The sequence below is a fragment of the Mirounga angustirostris genome, unplaced genomic scaffold (assembly GCF_029215605.1).
Source record: "Mirounga angustirostris isolate CCGP_5_RB_7025 unplaced genomic scaffold, mMirAng1.0.hap1 SCAF_7, whole genome shotgun sequence".
Classification (NCBI taxonomy): Eukaryota; Metazoa; Chordata; class Mammalia; order Carnivora; family Phocidae; genus Mirounga; species Mirounga angustirostris.
The window spans coordinates 59416824-59437211 of NW_026991715.1; the positions used below are offsets into that span (position 1 = coordinate 59416824).

Here is a 20388-nt window from a genome sequence, read left to right on the forward strand (position 1 = left end):
AGAAGCTCACAAAATACACTTTTACTGATCATGTAATTGTGAGTTTAGGGTTGTGTCTGATACCAGCTGTCTCAAAATGAAACATTTGGAGCTATAGTCACATTTATTAGCACAGAATTGATTTACAAAACTCAAAGAGGGCACGGAATTCCTATGAACTGTAAATTAGTAAATTGCTTTTTAATCTACCATAAAAGATCACTGAAAAGTCCTTTTAAAATCAAAGGTCTGCTAATTCAATCATGAACACGTTTACCCAATGGTGCTCAAGGCAAGAGGAAACCTTAAAGGCTGCGCAATTGCCATTTAAAACATATAATTTAAAAAATGATTTAAGTTTAATTACAATATCCAATGCAGATATGCGTTATTCTGAGTAGGCATTGGCCTTGACAATAATACTTGCTTCAGAAATATTTTAAAGTGAAATGACACTTCTCACATTCTGTGTTTCCTAATCACACCTATTGCTCTGTGACAACAGAGAGAGACAATGGCAGAGATGACAATTCTGTAGGGGCGCCTGGGTGGCTCAGTCGGTTAGGCGTCTGACTCTTGATCTCAGCTAGGGTCTTGAACTCAGTTGTGAGTTCAGGCCCCATGTTGGGCTCTGCGCTGGGTGTGGAGCCTACTTAAAAAAAAAAAAAAGATGATAATACTGTAGACAGCCACACTCTTTGGGGCAAAGTGCGTGCTTTCCAAGCTTCTACATACAGAGAGGACAAGAGAGGGAGAGGTTGAGTTAGCCTGGCATAAGAATTGTAGGATACACGCTACATCAGACACAGAAAACATTCTAGTTCAGCAATCTGTCCCCCATGTTATAGATGCAGAAATTGAAACCCAGAAATATGAGGTGCTCTGCTTGCCATCAATTAGGGCCCAATGTCAGAACTAAAACCCAGTTCTTCTCTTAATTCAGTCCTTTCTGTAGTTTACCAGTTCTCAAATTTGAAAGTGCTTACAAATCATCTGGAGATCTTGTTCAATATGGTGATTCTTGCTCTTCCCATTCTGACTCTGCGGGTGATATGAATGCAGAGACCACACTGAGAAACTGCAATAAGCCAAGTGTCTTATGGCAGATGCTTTTCAACTTACTAAGCTATTCAACTACTCAATCCAGAAATGAAATCCCTTTGAAAAATAGTACAAATGCACCTCAAATATGCCCTGACTGGTACACTTTGCTCCTCCGTACACTTTTCTACTCAAAGTATGAGTGGTAGAGTAGCAGGATTGTCCTCACCTGGGAGCTTGTTAGAAACGCAGAATCTCAGGCACTATCTCAGACCTAATGAGGCAAAATGTGCATTTTAACAAGATTCTTAGGTGATATGAAATGCACAGCAAAGCTTGAGAAGCACTGATCAAAGGTCCAGCCCCTGACTCTAAGAAACCTGTTGTGGTTATCTATTACTGCATAATAGACTACCACAAAATCCTGTGATATACAAAGACAATATTATTCTATCTCATGATTTTATGGGTCAGGACTCACCTCAGCTGGGTGGCTTAAATGTCTGAAAATGGGGTATGGAACCACAAAAGACCTCAAACAGCCAAAACAATCTTGAAAAGGAACAAAACTGGAGGTGTCACAAACCCAGATTTCAAGATATACTACAAAGCTGTAGTAATCAAAATAGTATGGTACTTGCACAAAAATAGACATACAGATCAATATGCAGAATCAAGAGCCCAGAAATAAACCCACAATTATAGGGCCAATTGATCTTCAACAAGGGGGTGAGATTATGCAATGGGAAAAAGACAGTGTCTTCAACAAATGGTGTTGGGAAAACGGGACAGCTACATGCAAAAGAATGAAACTGGACCACTTTTTTATACCATACACAAAAATAAACTCAAAATGGATTACGAGCCTAAATGTGAGACCTGAAACCATAAAAATCCTAGAAGAGAACACAGGCAGTGATTTCTCTGCCATTGGCCAAGGCCATAGCGACATTTTTCTAGATATGTCTCCTGAGGCAAGGGAAACAAAAGCAAAAATAAACTGTTGGGACTACATCAAAATGAAAGCTTCTATACAACTAATGAACACACACGAAAAACTAATGGTGTACTATATGTTGCCTAATTGAATTTAAATAAAAATTTTTTAAAAATTCTGAAAAAAAAAAGCTTTTGCACAGCAAAGGAAACAGTCAACAAAACTAAAAGGCAACCTGCCAAATGGGAGAAGATATTTGCAAATGACATATCTGATAAAGAATTAGTATTCAAAATATGTAAAGAACTTATACAACTCAACACACACATACAAACAAATGATCCAATTTAAAAATGGGCAGAAGAGAGATGCCTGGCTGGCTCAGTCAGTACAGCATGTGACTCTTGATCTCAGGGTTGTAAGTTCAAGCCCCACATTGGGTATAGAGATTACTTAAAAATAAAAAATCTTAAACAAAAAAGGGGCAGAAGACACGAACAGACATTTCTCCAGAGAAGACATCCAGATGACCAACCGACACATGAAAAGATGCTCAACATCACTCATCATCAGGGAAGTGCAAATCAAAACCATGATGAGATATCACCTCACACCTGTCAGAAGGGCCAAAATCAAAAACACAAGAAACAACAAGTATTGGCAGGAATGTGGGGAACAAGGAACCCTTGTGCACTGCTGGTGGGAATGCAAACTCCTGTAGCCACTATGGAAAATAGTATGGAGGTTTCTCAAAAAATTAAAAATAGAACTACCATATGGTCCTGTAATTTCACTACTGGGTATTTGTCCGAAGAATACAAAAACACGAATTGAAAAACATATATGCACCCCTATGATTATTGCAACATTATTTACAATAGCCAATATATGGAAGCAACCCAAGTGTCCATTGATTGATGAATGGATAAAGAAGTGGTGTATATATATATATATATATATATATATACACACACACACACACACAGTGGAATATTACTCGGCCATAGAAAAGAATAAAATCTTGCCATCTGCAACAACATGGATGGATCTAAGAGTATACTGTTAAGTGAAATAATTCAGTCAGAGAAAGACAAATACCGTATGATTTCACTCATATGTGGAATTTAAGGAACAAAGAAAAAAAGAGACAAACCCAAAAAACAGACTCTTAACTATAGAGAACAAACTGTTGCTTACTAGAGGGGAGGTGGGTAGAGGGAATGGGTGAAATAGGTGAAGGGCATTAAGAGTACACTTAATCATGAGCACTGAATAATGTGTAGAATTGTTGAATCATTATATTATACACCTGAAACAATATACTACCATATGTTAACTATATTAGAATTAAAATTGAAAAAATAAATGTAAAAAAATCATGGAAAAAAGAGAAAAAAAGTCTGAATATGGGTGAGACAGCTCAACTACATCCATATGTCTGGGACTTCCCTTCTTCTCCATGTGGCATATGCTGGGGCTAGAATGTCCAATATGGTGCCTTCATTGGAATGATTGGCACTTGCACTGAAATGGGTGGAAGCTGGGGGCTGAAAAGCATCACTCTGTTTCCACACAAGGTAGTCTTGGGAAAGTCAAACTTCTTACACAGTATCTGGTTTTCCTTAGAAAAGGTTCCAAGAGATAGGAGGTAGAGGCTGCCAGTTTCTTAAAGCCTGGACTTGGAAACTGGCCCATCCTCATCTTGGTCCTGGAGTTGCAGAGCCCACCTAATTCAAGCGGAGAGGACATCAACCCCAACTCTCGATGGAAGAAGAATGTGTGGCAAACTGTAGCCTACCATAGGGCTTACTAACTGCACATGGGAATCGCTAAGGGTTGTGAAGTACCTTGAGCCGGTCCATGATCAAAGGGCCAGATTGTGAGGTCTAAATTGTCAGTAAAATATGACTTGAGAAAAAGGGAGATTGCCTGGAAAAGCCTTTACAGGAGGAGATGGGGTTCAAATTGGTCTTGGAAGTGAGAGTAGGGACTGGACAAGCAGAAAGAAAGGGAAAGGGCATTCCAGAGTAACTTGTAGATCTACCATAGCCTAAGGCTAGTTTGGTTTTTTTGCCCCACAACCCAACCCACCCTGGGCCTTAGGTTTCCATCACATACTATAAGAATAGTCACGTTGTGTCTTCCCATGGCAACTTTACGTATAAATTTACAAAGCAGAAACAGGTTTTCAGATTAAAGTTTCCAAAGAAATCTGAAATTTGGGGGCACCGGGGTGGCTCAGTGGTTAAGTGTCTGCCTTCAGCTCAGGTCATGATCCTGGGGTCCTGGGATGGAGCCCACATAGGGCTCCCTGCTCAGTAGGAAGCCTGCTTCTCCCTCTCCCTCTGCAGCTCCCCCTGCTTATGCACTCTCTCTCTCTCTCTGTGTCAAATAAATAAATAAAATCTTTTTTAAAAAGAAAAACAAAAAGAAATCTAAAATTTGGCACAGGCTCACCTCCATGCTGAGTATTCAGAGAATCAGCAGCTTTGAACTACATCTGAAAGAGTGAGTTGCTCAAATCTGAGTAATTTTCTGTCTAGAAAGGATAGATAATTTTAGACTTTGATTTTCCTCTGCTCTAACTGAAAATATTTAGCTATTCTATAGGAAACCCAACCCCTAGTACGACCCTTGGATACAGAGAAGAAGCCAGAAATATATGTGCAGATAAGTTAATTTTTGAAAATCAGGAAACCAATTAAACATAAAGTAGGATCCTAATTATATGAAGAATAAATATAGATAGATTAAATATTGGAAGAAGAAATGGCGAAATGTTCACTGATTATTTGAGTATAAAAATGTGCATGACTTTTTCCTCTTTTCCATATTTCAGTCAGTTTTCCACAATGCATATGTGTTATTTTCATAATCATAAAAATATATGTGGTCTAGAGATATATTTTGGTTTTGATTTTCAAAGAAGATTCTAAGAACCCTCACATAGCAATGAATTCTTCAAAAAACAGTTTTTACAAACCCTGTCACAAATCCTTCCAGAGACCCCCATACTAGTGTTTGCCCTGATAAATGCCCGTTCTGTTCTTCAAGATTTACTTGTCAGGAAATCAAGACACACAGAATGAGTTATTTCAGAAGGAAATGTTCCGGGATTCTGGAAACAGATGATGCTTTCTTTCAGTCTGCTGTCATTCTTCTCCTTCACGAAGATATTGTCGTCATCACTCTGGGTTTAACTCAGCTTGACAGTAGCCGCATCTCTGTGTTGATCTTCATCTCTTCTTTTGGTAAAAGTCTGTAAATTGAGGCTCTGCTCACAGCTATTTCATACTAATCAGACGCCAGGACTAAATGAGAACCGAGAAAGGACCCGGGGTGAGATAATGTGAAGCGGACTGCCTCCCCGGCAGACATTTTATGCTCCAGACCTCATCCTCATGAATGCTGACAAGGTTTCTCTTTCACAAGCCAGAGGGGGCCATGGCTCTCACTACTTACCATAAACTACGGGTAGCATAACCCTTCACTTGCTTTTCTTATTCACTCCCAGTTTGCACTGCCACTAAAATATTCTGCTTTTCAGCTGCCATTATGAGCGTCTAAATCATCCCTCGTCGAAGGCACTGGCTTTCTTAGGACAGAAACCACAGACTCAGCAGCCAGGATGTCATCAGCACGCTCAAGATGACATCATCTCCTTCTGCCAACCTTAATACCACTATGGTAACCATCAACAGCAATACCCATGATTATTTCAGCAGAAATATTGAACAGATGTGACAGCCTTGTCAAACTCCTTTGCTGGTGTCCAACCACTCTGTTATACCTTTTGCAATTCGAAAATATCTCTCTGGTCATACGGGAGACAGCACGCACTGACCTCCTGAGTGGGCAACCGTTCCTGCAGCATCAACTGGCATATTGAATATCAAGTCCCGGCACCAAGTTACACACAGAGAGCTTCACAGCCCACTGATTATTTCTACACCCCTTCTCCTTTTTAACTCTCAAGACAGCTGAGCCTGTGGTGGTAAAACTGGACAGGGCCCTAGACTTCAGAAGCTTTGAGTTCCTGGGCACGTTACTACCTACGAACCTTGAGCAAGCCACTTTGAGCTTGTTTTCAGTAATATACTTAACTCTTTTCAACCCAATTTGAAAACCAAATGGGATGGTACATTTAAAAATAATAAATTAGGAAAACAGGTACTCAAATACTTGCTCATAGCAGCACTGTTCACAGTGGAATAATCCTAATGACCATCAACGGATGAAGAGATAAACAAAATGTGATATATGCAGGCAATGGAATATTATTCTGATGTCAAAAGGGATGAAGTATTGATACATGCCACATTGTGGACGGACCTAGAAAACATTCTGCTAAGTGAAAGAAGTCAAACATAAAAGGACACATATTGCAATGATTCCATTTATATTAAATATCCAGAATAGGTCAAACCATATAAACAAACAAACAAACAAACAAAAAACAGATTTGTGATTGCAAGTTGCTGAGGGGGGGTGGGAATAGAGAGCAGCTGTTTAATGGGTGTGGGTTTTCTTTGGGAGAGATTAAAATGTTTTGGGTCTACACAGAGGTGGTGGTTGCACAACATTGTTAAAGTACAAAATACCACTGAATTGATCACTTGAAAATTTTGTGTTATAGGAATTTTACCTAAGTTAAGAAAACAAATTATAAAGCACATGAAAACTCTAGTGAGTATATCCCAGAGACAAAACAGTCTCAGGAAGATGAAGTGACTTATGAAAGGCCAAAAAGTTAGAAAACAAAAACAAGCACATCGAAACAAAATAAAACACAGAAATCTACTCTGCGACTAAAATTCTGGTCTTCTGACAGTCCAGGGAGATCTTTATTCCATTACTGCAATCTGGTTCTGGGATGCGGGGCTCAATCCCAGGACCCCAGGATCATGACCTGAGACTAAGGAAGACGCTTAGTGCTTAACAACTGAGCCACCCAGGTGCCCCTTTAGTTGTTATTCTTAAAAAAACTGACGTGCGTAGTTAACAGAATCTAGTTAATTAATGTCTACTCTGCCTCCTAAACAAATCAAGGAACTTAGAACATTTTGACTCTGAACAATCCCCTCCTGCCTTCCATATACTTATTTCCAATATTTTAGATTCATCATATTTTTATATCCCCAATAAATTACTGTTGTTGTTTTATGTCAATTCTTTTTTAGACTCACTCAGATATTTCTCTGCTTCCCATTCTGTCCTTCCTCTCAGTTCTTCCTGAATTCAATTTCATCTTTCGCTGAGGATCTGTGTTCACTTGAACACATTTTCATTTTTCCCTCCCTCTTCTACGATAATTTAACTGTATACACAGCTCTTGATGGCAATTAGTTTCTCTTGGCACTTTGAAGATTATTCATTGTCTCATGGGTCTTATTGTTGTTGCAAAGAAGTCAGTGACAGTCAAAATGTAGTTTCTTTTTAGATTACCTCTCTTTTTGTCCTCTGAATGCATTGAAGATTTTTCTTTTTGCCTTTGGTATTTTGCAGTTTTATTACAATGTGTTTAGATGCAAACATGTTTTTTACACCTCCTGTTTGAGATGTATTGTACCTCTTTAATCTCAAGATTTATTTCTTTTATTAATTCTGTAAAATTATGTCCATTAGCCCCTCAAATATTGTCTCTTCCCCAGTTGCTTTATTGTCTCCTTAGGAAAATCCTATTAGATACATTTTTTACTTTTCTAAACTCCATGTCTTTAAGTCTTTAAAAATATTATCCATTTTTTTATCTCTTCATGCTGCATTCCAGATAAATTTTCAGTTCACTAATGTCTTTTCAGCTTATCTAATCTGCTATATAGCCTGTTCACTGAGTATATAATTTTAAAAGTTACATTTTTCATTACTAAAAGTTCAAATTTTTTCAAATTGTTCTTTTCTATTTTCATGCTGTCTTGCTCTTTTCTTATTTCTATTCCTTCCTTTATGTCATCAATATTTTTTTAAATTCCAGTATACTTAACATACAGTGTTATATTAGTTTTAGGTGTACAATATAGCGATTCAACAATTCTATACATTACTCAGTGCTCATCAAGATGAATGTACTCTTAATGCCCTTCACCTATTTCACCCATTCCCTCTACCCACCTGCCCTCTAGTAAGCAACAGTTTGTTCTCTATAGTTAAGAGTCTGTTTTTATGGTTTGTCTCTTTTTTTCTTTGTTCCTTAAATTCCACATATGAGTGAAATCATTTGGTATTTGTCTTTCTCTGACTGAATTATTTCACTTAACAGTATACTCTTAGATCCATCCATGTTGTTGCAGATGGCAAGATTTCATTCTTTTCTATGGCTGAGTAATATTCCACTGTGTGTGTGTGTGAATGTGTATGTGTATACCACTTCTTTATCCATTCATCAATCAATGGACACTTGGGTTGCTTCCATATATTGGCTATTGTAAACAATGTTGCAATAATCATAGGGGTGCATATGTTTTTCAATTAGTGTTTTTGTATTCTTTGGGTAAATACCCAGTAGTGGAATTACAGGACCATATGGTATATGCATATACTGATTTGTCAGCAGTGAATAACTTCATGTTATACTAGGCATCTTAAGTTTTGAAAATAATAATGGTAGTATAATTCTTCAATGAAAATAGCAGAGGGCACCTGGGTGGCTCAATTGTTAAGCAACTGCCTTCGGCTCAGGTCATGGTCCCAGGGTCCTGGGATCGAGCCCCGCATTGGACTCCCTGCTCCGCAGGAAGCCCGCTTCTCCCTCTCCCACTCCCCCTGCTTGTGTTCCCTCTCTCGCTGTGTCTCTCTCTGTCAAATAAATAAAAAATCTTAAAAAAAAATAGAGAAAAAGGAATCAGGAACATAAACATTAATCAAACACTAAAAATAATTTTGATACAGGGCAGAGAATTAGCCAATATGGTTATTTCCCTCGGTTCCACCATTAGCTTATTGCATAACCCAAGACAAGCTTTCATGTTTGTTTTTTTTTTCATGGCTATCTGTCCATCTGTAACTTGTAGCTTGGCCAATGATCATCCATGATCTAGAGAGAGCCTCTAAGGCCACAGGGTTCCATGTCCTCATCAATAGCAGGACTAAGTGGTACTACCTGGTCAAGGTATCTCCATATCTAAACCCCATGGTTCTAAATCCTGGGTAAGAGACACTCCAGAAAACACAAGTACTTTTTTTTTAGAATGTCAGTGTAAGTCAAGTGGGGATATTTTATGTGGAACCACTTTATTTATTCACAAGTATATTAATAGCTACAAATACGACCACATACAAAGATTTGATGGCAATAAATAATATAGGAGCATGGAACAAGGAATTGGAAAACCTAGGCCCTGATCAAACAAGCCCTCTAAAAAGTTTAGATTTAGCCTCCAATAAAAAGCTAACACCAAAATGTATTCTATCCCTACTCAGTAAATATCATCTTCAAACCTCCCATGCTGTGAGAATTGTATATCTTGTTCTGTGAATGATATATTCCATATCAAGCCCAAGATCTTCTTGCCTTCAAAGCACTCTAAACTGCACTCACTCTGCATTTCTCACTTTTCTTACAGGTATTGGTGACAAGACCTCAAAAGGATATTAACTATAAGATAAATATCTATGAACCCAGATTGGCATAAATAAATGACTGAATAAATAAGTAAATGGGAGAGACAAATTTCCTTACAGAAGAATTCCAAATAGTTTATATAGATACTCCTCCCTAGGAGTGTGGGCTGGACTTAGTGACTTGTTTCCAAAGAATAGAGTATGGAAAGTGTCGGGGAGGGACTTTACAGAGGTCTGGCAAACACCACCTCAGCCAAGTGATTGAGGTTAATATCTCCAGTGTTAGTCATGGTGATAGCATGTATTTCCTGATATGATGTGATGGAAATTTCTCCTCTATGACATCCTGTCTCCAAACTCCAGTCTAATCATGATAAAAACATCAGACAAACCCAAACCGAAGGACATTCTACAAAATATCTAACCAGTACCCTTCAAAACTCTCAAGGTTGAAAAACAACAGAAGACTGAGAGACTGTTATATACCAGAGGAAACTAAGGAGACATGATCACTTAACACAATGTGGAATCCTGGAAGGGATCCTGGAATGAAAAAGGGACATTAGTGGAAAAGCTAGTGAAATCCAAATACAGCCTGGAGTTTATAAATAATATTGTACTAATGTTGGTTTCTTAGTTTTGGCAAATGTACCTTGAGTATGCAAGATGTTACTGTTGGGGAAAGGGGATGATGGGAACTCTCTGTATTATGTTTGTAGCTTTTCTTTAAATCTAAGTTTATCCAAAATAAATTTATCCAAAACCCAAAAGAATTGAAAACAGATAACTCAAACAAATACTTATACCTGAATGTTCATAAAAGCAGTATTCATAATAGCCAAAAGGTAGAAACAACACAAGTGTCCATCAGTGGATGAATGGGTAAACAAATTGTGGCATGTGCATACAATAGAATATTATTCAGCCGCAAAAGGAATGAAATACTGATGCTACACCATGGAAGAACCTAAATAACATTATGCTAAATAAAAGGAGCCAGACACTAAAGGTCACATATTTTATGATTACAATTATATGAAATATCCAGAATAGGTCAATCCATAGAGACAGAAACCAGATTGGTGGTTACCAGGGGCTGGGAATATGTGGAAAGGGGAGTAACTGCTTAATGGATGTTGGTTTTCTTTTGGGGAAATGAAAATGTTTTGGAACGAGAGAGGTAGTGATTGTACAACAGTGTAATTGTACTAAATGACACTGAATTGCTCACTTTAAAATGGTTAATTTTATATTATGTCAGCTTCACCTCAATAATAAAAAGGAAATATAATCTAAGTGTTGAGTTTGATGAGAGTCTCAGCTAAGAGACAGAGTAAGGGAAAACAGATCTAGAGTAACAGATGGACCAACCATCCTCCAGAAGAATCCTTAGCAGGAAACTATAAAAAATGAGTAGGACCTAGGAATCTTCAGACAGGAAATGAAGAAGCTGTCATCTAGAAAAAGCGATATCAAAGAACTTAAGACTGTATTTCTAGGAAATGTTATGCAGATTTTAGTATCAAAAGAAAACTCTTATTTAGGGACGCCTGGGTGGCTCAGCTAGGCGTCTGCCTTCTGCTGAGGTCATGATCTCAGCGTCCTAGGACTGAGTCCCACGTCGGGCTCCTTTCTCAGCAGGGAGCCTGCTTCTCCCTCTGCCTGCCGCTCCCCCTGCTTGTGCTCTCTCTCTCTCCCTTGCGTGCTCTCTCTCTCTGACAAATAAATAAATAAAATCTTAAAAAAAAAAAAACACCTTTAAGTCAGGAGCAATTCTTCATTTTTAATGCTCTTCAACTTTTCTCATAATATATTTTTACAATGATCAAGAACAGGGTTCTCCACATCTAGAAGATAAACTCCACAACGGAGATCATATCTATCTTTTTTGCACTGAATCCTTAGAGCCTAGCACAATGCCTGTACATCCTGGTAGGCCATCAGTAAAAATTGGTTGAATTTATGAATTTTGAAAATATGGGATATACTTTTGGTAAAAATTAGTAATAAAAGATTTTGTTTTGTTTTATTTTTTTTACAAATGTTGCCACTATAATAATTAATGTGATACTGTTACTGTGTATTATTGTTCATCAGTATACATATTTTTAAATCTTAATGAACTCTTCTGCTGTAATGGCAAGTTTCTGATAAGAGTTTAAAAGACTATCATGAACTAACCTGTATGCTTTATTTAACTAAGTATGGCCAAAATAACTTGTTTTAAACTCATTCATTCATACAGTTGAAATCCCCAATCCTTTGTCAGCAACCCTATGTCTTTGTCCATATTTACTGATACAGTAGCTAGAATTTTTTTTAAAAGATTTTATTTATTTGAGAGAGAGAGAACACGCACTCACAAGGGGGGGGGTGGGGGCAGAGAGAGAGGGAGAAGCAAGCTCCCCACTGAGCAGGGAACCTGATGCGGGGCTTGATCTCAGGACCCTGGGATCATGACCTGAGCCAAAGGCAGACCCTTAGCTAACTGAGCCACCCAGGCACCCCAGTAGCTAGAATTTTTTAAAAGATTTTATTTATTTATTTGAGAGACAGAGTAAGAGTGAGGAGAGAGAAGCAGACTCCCGGCTGCACAGGTTGGCTGACACAGGGCTCCATCCCAGGACCCCGACATGATGACCTGAGTCGAAGGCAGACACTTAACCATCTGAGCCACTCAGGCGCCCCCCCCTCCCTAGTAGATAGAATTTTTAAACATAGACTCCTTGAGGTAAAAATGAGGCTAGAGAACTATCTGGATCTTGAGGAATTCATTTTTTAATATTATAATTCTACTTATAATCATTTATGTGACAGTGATTATGAACAACCAGTCATTCCCATCAGTGATTTATAGAGTAACACTGCATCTAGAGGAGATAGGTTAAGCTAACCCGTGAAGTTTAAAAGTTAAAATATATAAAGGCCCAAGCTTTCCTTTATGTAAGAGCATTTTGTAGAATAATGATGTACTGAAAGGGCAGGCTCTTCAGACCAACTGCTGGAGTTTATTTCTCTCCTTCATCCATCACTGTGTGATCTCTGGTGAGAGACTGATTGCTTTAGGCTCATGTCCTCAGCTGTCAAGAAGGGTGACAACAGTACCGACCCGACAGGCTGCTTATGAGGACTGCTTGAGCTGATTTACCTAAGGCTTCCAGAACAGGACCATCAACTCATCTCAGCCATTATTATTACGATCACCAACATTACTATGTAATATTGTGATCATAAAATGAAAAAGAGGCCTTTTAAAACTATTTCCTCAAAGAACAAAGATTTTCCTCAGAAACAGGTAAGTTGCAAAATGCTGTTATATTTTTGTACAAAAGATCTCCTGGCAGGCTTATGGCATATTTTCTATAAGCAATAGTATTGAGGATTTGAAGAAGGAAGAGGAGTCGATGCAAAAAGGAAAACTATAATGGTGGAGGAGACATACCCTTCATTTTTAAGTTTCATAGCAGCCAAGTATCTCAGCCCCAGTAATTAACCCAAAGGATATACGTTTTAAAACATCACCCAAATATTATTCCATTTAGAATTTTCAAAATATAAGTTTGGGGGCCACAGAACATACTGGTTTCTTTCTGAGATACATGAAACATTAATTCCTAAATTACATGATTTATTTTAAGATTAATTTTAATAATTTAAAACATTCTCAGTAACATGAGTTTATAGAAACAGCAGTTCATAAATAAATACAAGTCAGGAAAACAGTCACAGATGATTCTACAGAAATAATTGTGCTATAAGGTGTGAGTGCCTTTGGAAGAATAATCTGAAAAAACTCCTTTTCGCTGGAGAGAGGAAATTTGCTGTCTAAGTGAGATCTAGAACTGGAAACCGGTCGGCAAGTTCCCTTTCCACAGGTCCACCATTTGTCATGCAGCCCAAGACAAAGCTCTCAATTTCATTATGGTTCTGTATCCCTGTCTCTATCTAAATATTTGCCACATATCCCCATTAACAGAGATGCTGTGAGGATTCAAGAGATAATGTTAGTTAAGAACCCCGACATGCACATAAACACAAAACCTTATCCCTGGTAAATATGATGGTTACCCTGGCAGGCTCTGTTAAAGATGTTTGGTGCTGGCCTATGGCAACGGTAAGAAGGATAAGCCAAGCGAGCAGCTCCAACATGACCTTGGACCAGATTTGGGAGCGGCCAGAGTGAGGTGGGCAAGGCCAAGGGGTGGCCCTGTACTTGGGGTGCCTGAGCATCTCTGATGAGAATGAAACTCTAAGGTTGCCTCTGTCTCCAGGTGCCGGGACAGTTGGAGGTCGGTACAAGGAAGATTCGTTCAGCACTGGACAGCTCTCAGCCCAATGGCGTCCACCTGGGAGGGAAGAATGTCCTTCTTTCTCCCAACCTTTCCCAGGAGAAACTGAAGACTGTCAACAATGGCCTTTGTTCACTCTTCCAGAAAAGCAAAACCGAAAATAAATTAAGCACTTCAAACCCTTCTTAATTACTGAAAATAACAAAAACAGCAATGGAGATTTTTCACCCACATGGAAAGCATTTAAAAGCAATGACTTTTTTTTTTTTTTATTTAAATGTGCTCCTCCAGTACTGTGCATGGAAAAAGGAAAACTTCATTTTCTGTCTTTGCCTTTTGGTTTTATAGGGACAAAATGCAGAATAAACTTCCTTAATTTTCACTTCAGTGTTTGCAGCTTAGGATTCCATTAATATATCCTTTCCCTCGGTTGTGCAGGGTCCTCGTTTGCAGTCAGTTCATTCCACACTGATGTATATTTCATTGCCCACGGCTTAATTTTGATTTATTGTCCATCCATAAATTAGAAAAATATGCTCTGGAATTCCATCCCGCTGAAAAGCTGTGCCTGATGTCAGGGGACTGGGTGATATTTAAGATGTCAGAAATACATATTGGATTAGTGTGCTTTGTTTCCCCACAACAGCAGGTGTTTAATCATAGCTGATGGCTGAAGTTAAATGCATTAGGACAGCTGCAGCCAAGAAGATGGAGTTTTTCTAAACCATACAAACTCCAGGATAAATAACTCAAAACTAATTGTGTGTCCACATCTTAGATACATTTTTATTTACTTAATGCATTAAACAATGAAAATAGCCTCTGGCACTTAACTTCATGTTTAAGAGTCTGTACAAATATTTTATATTAGTGAAGTGTTGGCTGTTTAAGCATAATTACTATTTCCCTTTCTGGCCCTCTGGCGGATTTATGTAAAATATTTCTTAAAACAGGAAAGAATAAAGTCTGAAATCTCTCAGGAATTCAAGAATAAGAAATTTTTAGGGTTTGCTTTTTCTTCTTAATATAATTTGAATGCTTATATCTGTCTACATGCATGCCCATTTTGCCATTATCCAAGTGATGCTCAACATACCTACCAACGGGGCATTTTCCCTTCTTCTCTTTGTAAAGTACAGGATCTCTTTGCCATTATGTTTATATTAATTAGAGTTCTATGTGTATAGAAAAATGATCAGGCTTGGTCTGGAGCAATTTAACTGGAGGCTGGAGAGGAGACGCTTAGGAGAGCAAACATTTTCAAGGTGCAACCAGTGACCTGTAACAAGCCAGAGAGATTCATGGCGAGAATCGTATATTTTGACACAACAGTGATTTGATTAAAAGAGAAAGTAATGGGTTTAAACAGTCACTATGAGGATGTAGCCAGACTTTGGTAGCTTTTTGCAATTTACTTTACAGACCAGTGATAGAGCGGGAGAGAGAACCTTTGCAGCTGGAAAAGGCCGCTCGGATTTGGGAACAAACATAAACAAAAATTGAGTGGTTGAAACTAGTTTCTCCCCTATCCTTTTTTTTTTTCCTTTAAAACACACATCCATAGTGAAGGCAGGATAATACCAAGGAAAAGAATATTGAGGTCACTTTGAGAATGGAAATAGAACTGGATTTAATTTTCTTGGATATTTTTAAAAGAATTAATTTTGGAATCAGACTCAACTGAATCAGTCTGAAAAGAAAAGGAAAAAAACGAAAGTCTCTGCATCTTGAGAAAAATTAAAATCTGTAATAGAAAGAGTAATTTATTTCACTTAGATAAGCAGTATATCCCCAAGAATAGCTAACATACCTAAGTTCAATGTAGCATCAAATTTAATTCTAATATAATACTTGAGAATAGTGCAGCGTGGTTTGAATTACATAGCTTTAAAAAGAGGATTAATGAAACCTTGTTCACTAAAAAGTGCGAGTCACAAAACATTCTAATAGTATGATCTTATTAACATAAGAATACAAGAAAAAGCAAAATGAAAGACATTCTATCGTATATGTGTGCATATGTCCAAGAATAATTATATCACCACAGAAGAGGGTCTGAAAGCAAACTGAGAACAGTAGTTGTCCCTGAGAAGGAGATTTTAACTTTTTACTCTATATACGTTTGTGTTGTGTGATTTTTATTTGTACTGATAACATCTTAAGATATAACTTGTATAAATTAATTTTTAAAGAATCTCAGTAAAGCTCTGTTTTTAAGGAAAAAAAAGAGGGCTAGTCCCTATTTTGATTACATATATTCTGCCTGAATAAACATCAGTTGTGATTATCATTGTGGTAACTATGTGTTAAATGAAACAGTCAATGAATGTTGTTACAAGGTAAATCATTTGAAGAAAAAGTTTTAAAAATTACAGTTCCAGGGGAGATGGGTGGGGGATGGGCTAGATGGGTGATGAGTATTAAAGAGGGCACCTGCTGCCATGAGCACTGGGCATTATATGTAAGTGATGATTTGCCAAATTCTCCTGAAACCAATATTAAACTATATGTTAACCGACTAGAACTTGAATAAAAACTTTTAAAAGATAAAAAAAATAATTAAAAAAAATACAGTCCTGGAGCACCATGCTGGCTCAGTCGCTCGTAGAGCTTAAGGCTCTTGATCTTGGGGTTGTGAGTTCTAGCCCCATATGTTGGGGATAGAGATTACTTAAAAATAAACTCTTAAAAAAAAAAAGAAATTACATTCTCAATGAGCTGTTCACATGGAGCCACCTCACTGGTACCTCCATGCTCTCTCTGGAAGCTCCTTTGTGCCCCACCCTCAGCCTCATTGACCATTGGTAAGGTGACTGCCTCGACCACTAAGCATCTATTACACTAGGCAATTCATTTTCCAAAAAACAATACAAAAAAAAGGTACTAACACTGCTCTTTGTCCCAGAATTTTTAATAATAATATTTCTTTGGCAAAATTTTACATTTTTCACAAGTCTGATATTTAAAGTGATATTGTTGGTGTTTTTGGTTTTATTTTTTTTTTAAAGAAGGTTGTAAAATGCATTTCTCATTTATTACAATCATTTCCATACCCTTTACTATCTTTTCCTGTTTTGCAACTGATATCCCGAAGTTCTTCAACTATTTTAACTCAATGAGTGTCACATTCTTGGAAAAAATAGATATGGGGCATTAAGACTCTCACTCCAAACTGCATCATATTCTTTCTTATATTTTTAGTCTGAGTGTTGTAGGTCAGCCCCCCTCCCCAAGAAAGAGGCTCTGAGATGAAGATTTCTGGCAGGAAGCTTACTGGAGGGTGCTCTTAGAGTCCCACTGATGGGAGAGAAAAGGAACCAGGAATGGAGGGGAGGAGAAGGGAAGGGGCTACTCCATCACCACAGAGGCCTCAGCTGACCCACAGGGAGCTCAGGGCTGGGTGGTCCTGCAGGGTCCTTCTCCCTTTGTACCTCACCGACCAGTCATCCGATACAGGCTGACCCTAGGAGGGAGTGTAACTTTTGGGCAACTTTGGGCAAGGCAACTCCCTTTTAAAAGCAGGGGAAAATTCCTGGAAAGGAATTTGACTGGGAGCCCTCAGCAACCAACACTTCCAGCAGCTGTAGGAATAAGTGTGTTGGTCTTAAAGGGGCCCTGAGTGGTGCACCCCATATTAACCACATTGAATTTCCAAGTCTCATTATCTTTATTTTCATCTACAAAATACAATGTTCATTAAACAGTGGCTAGAGCCCCTCTCTAAAACAAAAGGAAGAAAGGAGCACTGAAGAAAAAGCGTGAGAAAACATAGTTCCAGGGCATTTTTGGTAAATGAGGCTCAAAGTAGAAGGGTGAAAAACACTCCATTGTCACGGAAGCAGCAAAGCAGGGAAAGAAAATGATATAATGAGTGCCTCTGAGATTTTGTTGCCAAATTTTCTTGATTCTCTCATTCTGCAGGACTATTTTTCTGCTTTGTTTCTTGTATTTGTATCAGAAATAATTAACAACACATCTTATGAATGGGTCTATAGACTATTAACTAGAATTTTCTATTATGCATGCAGTAGAATGGCTCATATATACATTACATCAAATACCTGATATTTTGGTCTGAAAGACAAAAGTGAAGAACATCGGGCACCCATGACTGTCTCCCTGGTTTTCTGTTTCAAAGACACCTGGTTCTAAGAGAAGCTGGTGCAAAGTGGATTTGCAGAGCAAATGGGGCAAGTGGGCCTTCTCAAATGCTCAGGGACCAAGGAGGACACCTCTGGACTGGGAAGAGCGTTGTCGACTTGTCCTCAACATACGGCAACTTGAACTTGACTCTGCCTTAGCAGCCTGGAAATGGAATGGGCATATTTTGAAGCAAATGACATTAATTAAGTTTAGGTACGTGGGAACGAGAAAATATAAATGTTTTAAAGAGCTTGTTCACAGGAATGCTTATTCAACCTCTGGTAGCCTAAGTAGAAAACATGTCTGAAAAAGAAAAAGCTTGACATATTATGTTTTCCTAATACATCACACAGAAAATAAGATTCCACAAGCGTTATCCAAATAGTAGTCCTCCTCCAGATACAGTCTTTAAGGAAATCCAAATCCTGCTTGATCTAACACATAAGAAAATGAAGATACTCAAAGTAAATATCTGTTTCTAAACTTCTCCACAATATTTCTTAAAAGATTTATTTATTTATTTTACAGAGAGAGAGCATGTGTGAGAGAGTACACAAGTGGGGGGAGGGGCAGAGAGAGAGAATCTCAAGCAGACTCCCTGCTGAGCCCGGAGTCCTACACCCATGAGATCCCACAACCCATGAGATCATGACCTGAGTCGAAACAAAGAGTCTGATGCTCAACTGACTGAGCCACCCAGGTGCCTCTAAACATCTCCAATATTAACACTCTTAACACATGTGTTTGTATTCATATAGAAAGTTTGATAGGGGCAAAAGATAGGCATATACTGAGTGGCAAAAATAGGGGAGCTAACTGTCTACAATCCTTGCAAGATCTAGGATTATTAAGCACCCAACCTATATTAGCTATTACAATTATTATTAGGATCTCTCACTCCTGGACTTCAAATTTGACCCTTCGTTACTGGTTCCTTTAAAGTTTAACCCTTGAAGATAGTTTGTATGGTAAAAATAAAAGTGGAAGTAAACAAGGAGAGATAGGAGACAAATAGGGAAATACATGAGACAACAACAATAAACTATGACAATGGAATGTCCTAATAATAATAGTAATAGCTAATATAGGTTGGGTGCTTTCTGAGATTTCCTTCTCAGAGGTCTACATATGTTACCTTAATAATCAGAGCAATAACCCTAAGAAGTTGAACTGTTGGGGCACCTGGGTGGCTCAGTCATTAAGCGTCTGCCTTCAGCTCAGGTTATGATCCCAGGGTCCTGGGATCGAGCCCCGCATCAGGCTCCCTGCTCCATGGGAAGCCTGCTTCTCCCTCTCCCACTCCCCCTGCTTGTGTTCCCTCTCTCGCTGTGTCTCTCTCTGTCAAATAAATAAATAAAATCTTAAAAAAAAAAAAAAAGAAGAACTGTCATCTCCTCTACTTCTACAGATGAGGAAATTGAGGCTTGGAGAGGCTAAATATCTACGCAGCATGGATAGGAGGTGGTACCAATGAAACCATAGCTCAAGAAGGCCGCTTACGCATCTGTGTAAGACCCTATCTGTCTAGACTTCTGAAGGTTAGGGCTGCCAGAGACCTTCAAGATCCAGAGACCATCCTGCCCAAACCTCTCCCACTGCAGGCAAGGAAACTGAGGCCCAGAGCAAAGGACAGTGTAGCTCTACATCGCTTCTGTGTTCATGTACGTTATCTCCCAGAAAGATATGTAATTACATGATAAATGATACTGTGGTTTGCAATATTTCTATTTGCTCTGGTAATAAATCATCAGGACATTGAAAGGTCCTGGATTATCTGACCAGACCCACAGTCTTTACTTTCATGTGGATTGCAGAACTAAGCACACTGACCTAACTCGCCAGAATTTTTGGATCCTCGGATTCCCTTCAAGAGTGTTTCTGAGCATCAGCTGAATCAGAGCCCGATTTTTCCTGGGGTTTTGATGCTATTATACGCTGGGACAATGAGAGCAGCCACGGCTATATGGAACTGAGAAGATTCAGTAATGCTATAAAGTCTGGGATTGATTTTCGGGAAGATCCTTGGAATCCCTATGGGCCGCAGCACCAATGTGGCCCTTGTTAGTCTTACATTCATGAGCTTAGAGCTGTCTGAGAGCAGGGACTCAGTTTAAGGATGAGGACACCCTTAACAACCTTGGCTGACCATTTTTATTTCAGGAGAAGGGAACAGTTAAAGACTTAGCATTTCCTCAGTTGTGGAACTGGGTTGTCCCTATACCCTACTTGATATTACAAAGAATGTACTTTAAGCCAATAATCTCTGAGCTTGACAAGGATCACTCTCTTATCAGAAAATGTAAGTGGCTGGCCAGTTTCCATTCAAAGGCTAAAAAGCATCTGCATATACTAAACAAGATCAGGTTTTCCTTATACCTCGCTTATAAGGAATTCTTAGCTACTCCAAAGAATCATCATGTATTGATTCAGCAAACACTT

General features: G+C 38.5%; 1 protein-coding gene across 2 annotated transcripts in view; it reads right to left on the minus strand.

Annotated features, from left to right (window-relative positions):
* Positions 1 to 6096: 6096 nt before the first annotated feature.
* Positions 6097 to 20388, minus strand: part of AP3B1 (adaptor related protein complex 3 subunit beta 1) — a 321148-nt gene continuing 306856 nt past the window's right edge. The window contains exons 33-36 of one of the 2 annotated variants that reach the window (XM_064596275.1): positions 17868 to 18111; positions 14903 to 15085; positions 14039 to 14388; positions 6097 to 13943 (exon numbers count right to left, since the gene is read on the minus strand). The gene's annotated coding sequence lies outside the window, so the exon portion shown is untranslated. Of the gene's footprint in view, positions 14389 to 14902; positions 15086 to 17867; positions 18112 to 20388 lie in introns of both variants that reach the window. The other variant, XM_064596274.1, reaches the window with a different exon arrangement.